Source organism: Pteropus alecto, unplaced genomic scaffold (genome assembly GCF_000325575.1).
Source record: "Pteropus alecto unplaced genomic scaffold, ASM32557v1 scaffold95, whole genome shotgun sequence".
NCBI lineage: Eukaryota > Metazoa > Chordata > Mammalia > Chiroptera > Pteropodidae > Pteropus > Pteropus alecto.
The window spans coordinates 20166420-20170832 of NW_006441071.1; the positions used below are offsets into that span (position 1 = coordinate 20166420).

At 32.0% G+C, this 4413-nt stretch overlaps 1 non-coding gene across 1 annotated transcript; it reads right to left on the bottom strand.

Annotated features, from left to right (window-relative positions):
• Positions 1 to 3365: 3365 nt before the first annotated feature.
• LOC112485020 lies at positions 3366 to 3484 on the bottom strand. Its single transcript, XR_003048349.1, has one exon. It is a non-coding gene; the product is annotated as a 5S ribosomal RNA (ribosomal RNA).
• Positions 3485 to 4413: the final 929 nt, after the last annotated feature.

Here is a 4413-nt window from a genome sequence, read left to right on the forward strand (position 1 = left end):
TATTTCTTTTTAGTGTTGAACAATATTCCATTGTCTAGATGTACCATAGTTTATCAATTCACCTACTGAAGGACATCTTGGTCATTCCCAAGTTTTGGCAATTATGAATAAAGCTGCTATAAACATATGTTGCAGGTTTTTGCGCGGATATAAGTTTTTAATTTCCTTTATTAAATACCACAAAGTGTGACTGCTGGGTTGTTTTATGAGTACATTTGGTTTTGTAAGAAACTGCCAAACTCTCTTCCAAAATAGCTGTACCATTTTGCATTCATACCGGTAGTGAATGAGAGTTCCTATCATTCCACATCCTTACCAGCACTTGGTATTGTCAGTGTTTTGGATTTTGGCCATTCTAATAGGTGCGGAGTAGCATCTCATTGTTTTAATCTGTATTTTCCTGATGACACATAATTTGAAGCAACTTTTCATATAAACAGATTTGCCATCTGTTTAGCTTCTTTGATGAGGTGTCTTTGGCCCATTTTTTAATTTGGTTGTCTACTTCTTGTTGAGTTTTAAGAGTTCCTTTCATATTTTGGATAACAATCATCTATCAGATATGTCTTTTGTAAATAGTTCCTCCCAGTCTGTAGCTTGTCTTATCATTCTCTTGACATAATCTTTTGCAGAACAGAAGCTTTTAATTTTAATGATGTCTAGCATATCAGTTATTTCCTTCATGAATCATGCCTTTGGCATTGCATATAAAAAGCTATCTCTATCCATTGTCATCTAGGCTTTCTCCTATGTTATCTTCTAAGAATTTGTTCTTTTGCATTTTACCTTTAGGTCTGTGACCATTTTGAGTTAAGTTTAGTGAAGGGTTAAGGTCTGTGTCTAGATTCACTTTTTTTTGCATGTGGATACCCAGTTGTTTGAATATCAATTGTTGAAAAGACAATATTTGCTCTGCTGTATTGTCTTTATATCTTTGTCAAATATTAGTTGACTGTATTTATGGAGGTCTATTTCTAGGCTCTCTATTCTGGTCCATCGATCTTTCTGTCTATTCTTTTTGCTAATACCATACTATCTTGATTACTGTAGCTTTATAGTAAGTTTTGAAGTAAGGTAGTGTCAGTCCTCCAATTTTGCCCTTCTCTTTTAATATTGTGTTGATTATTCTGGGTCTTCTTCCTCTTCATACAAACTTTAGAATTAGTCTGTCAATATTCACAAAATAACTTGCTGGGATTTTGATTGGGACTGCATTAAATTTACAAATTGGGTTATTTCAGCTTAGATAATTACCATGAGCTTTTAATAACATCTCTCTTTATTTTTTTTTTAAGGCTAAAGGTATTTTTGTAATATTAGTGTCTTATAAACCAACGAAAATACATGTCACTTAAAGTTGTGGTTTTGGTTTTATAAATAGTATACGTTCAATAACACAGATACTCTAATATAGATAAAATGTCTAAGTATTTGGTGTACAAACAAATTAAAAAACAACTCCAAATAGGTGTAGGAGGTTTTGAAGTGTTTTTTACTTTTCTTCCAAATAGTCTGAGTACCAGTGGTCAAAGAGTAAAGGAAATCTGGCATATAATCCCAAAGTTTATGGGTGAAAAGAAGAAAAATGTAGCACCTGTGATTTTTTACATTTTCAGAAGTATTCTAGATTGAGCTCAAAATGTAATGCCAGGATAGCTTGTCAAAAGTGTCGGTCAGTTTCAGGCAAGCCTGACCCATCAAATCACAAAGGATAGGTAGGATCTTTTTACAAAGGTGTATTCAGAAATAGAACAGGTTAAAGTGGGGGGTTTCTCAATCTAACTGATCCAAACAAATTGAGAACAACTGATATGTTTTGCTTGGGCATTTTGCAAGTCATTAAAAAATTTAGATAAAACAATGTAGTAAAATAGCATACTGAACAAAAATAGCTCTGTTTTTAGAGTCTATTTATAAGATGCAAATTGATTGTCTCTGCCAAGTGACATTTCCACATTGTTTGCTGCTTTTGCCCCCTTTCTTCATTGGCTTTGTCCCTTTCAAAAAGTGCACCATGTTCATACTTTTAAAACTATGAGAGATTTCTTTTAAAAATATATATATATTTCATGTGATAATCTGACTCTTCTCTTTTCATAACAAAGTAAAGAAGCCAAGAATATAGGAATGAAGGTTTACCCCAGGAAGTTGGCTGAGGAAGCCTGAAGAGGAGAACTCACTGAATCCAATCATGGAGGTCATTTTTATACACAAAAAGTTAGGAAACAAATGAAATAGGAAGAAGAGGGAAACTTGGCTATATTTTATTTTCAGATAGCTGCATATTTTTGTCAAAACTTAGATCACAAGTGAGAGCTACCTCACAATATGACCAGCTTGGTAAAATAAAAAGGCAAGGGAAAGCCAAATATATTACAAAAGTCATAGCTTGGAAAAAAATATTGCTACAATGCCAAATTTGAAATATACAGAACAATTAAAACTGCTACTTAATTTTATCCAACTAGTCATAATGTATAGTGGTACAAATTAAAAATGTTAGATGTAGTGTTAAATTGATTATTGACTTAAAAATCAAAAGGTGCAGAATGACATTTAATTTTATAATCACAATTATTGTATACAAAGGTAGTTTTCGGTATCATTTATATTTTAGATTTTGAAAATTGAACAAAATATTGAAAATGTCTATGCCATCTACAGAGAGAGAGAGAGAGAGAGAGAGAGAGAGGAGAGTGTATTTTCTTTGGAGTTTCTCTTTAAAATCTTTTCCCCAAAATAATATACATAATGCTTTTGCTCTTTATAATATATTCTTAGCTCAGCAAGATACAGATGAGAGAGAGATAGAGAAAAGTTCATTTGATTAAATCATGGTGTTTCTTTCAGAAGTAAGACTTATTTGGAAATGTTAATCTAGTTTAAAAAGATTTCAATGCATTTACTCATGTTTTAAATATGGGCCACAAATTATTTTCTAGTACATCTTCAATAATTCTTTTTAATGATTTTGGTTTTTAATTTTAAAAATCAAGTAAGGGTGCATGTAAAGAAATGTTTTAGATATATATTAATATTTTTACATATTTTAAGACTGTGAGGATAGAGGCAATATATAATGATTCTACAGACATGTCTATTGTTTTAAATTAGAATTCCACATTGGTGTAAACAGTGATAAAAAGAAAGGGTTTCTATAGTGGTCTTTTTTTTCCCCTGATATCATTGACCTTCTAAGAATTTCTACTCCTTCATTGGTATATTAAGAGTTATTAACTTTTTAAGTCCTTTCCTTTTCTGATATATATTTTTTAGGCGAGGCAATCCTTGTTTGACCTCACAGATTGCAAGGACCTTGTCAGCTTACGATCCCTTATTTTTTATTTATTTTTATTTATTTTTTACACCTACAGCACCTGGTCTTCCTAGGTGGTCTCCCATCCAAGTACTAACCAGGCCCAACCCTGCTTAGCTTCTGAGATCAGACGGGATCAGGCTTGTTTAGGGTGGCATGACCATAGACTTCTGATATTTTTTAAATGTGTAATTATTATCCTCATATTCAGTTCAGAAGTCAGTTATACTCTGAAACATGTTCTGGAAAACGAAGTTTCAATTCAACAGTAAAATGAAAAACAACATTTAAAGAACAGATTCTGTTTCGTTTTTTGGTTTTTTTTTTTTTTTTTCTGTTTTCCCATTTTACCCCTCAAGGATACTTGATATAAGTTTTGTGTGGGATCTAAAAACCAATTCTTTGGAAACTTACTTTGTCTTCAGGGACCATCTGGATGCCGTTTGAGAAAAATCCATCCAAATGGAAATGGTATTTGGTAATAAGCAAATAATCTACTATACTCTCCAAATAACTTCAATGTAGATCAGAAAGGAAAGCAAACTTTTATAGAAAAATACATGTTATCAAAGATATAACCATTAAATTATATAATTATTTCTAAGACAGACAAAGAAAGAAAGATATGCTATTCAGAGCAAATTTTGGAAAAGAATCAAGAACTTTCATGTCTAAATATGAGGGAGTAGCTTGCAGCAGAAGTATATCCTTCATAAGAACAAACATAAAACTTCTAAAACATTTTTAAAAATCCGTTTGATGCATTAAAAAAGAACCAACATTGGATGGACTTGAGAAGCCCAAATTCATGAGTCAGTGGAAAAGCAATAAGGTAATTCTGACTTTCCATCATATTTTCCTTTCATGCATCTGCTAATTGTCAAGTTGGTTCAGATTCCAGAGAATGAGAAACTGAACACAAAAGACAGACCAAAGTGAGAAGCAAAGTAGAGCTTTCAGCAGTTTTATAATGCTGAGGAAGCAATAAAATGAAATTCAGAAATTGTCAAAAAGATGAGACTCTGATAAACATTCTAGATTTTTAATTTAGAAGCCCTGAAGAGCTACAGTTTAGGGGTAAGGGAGAAACAAAAATA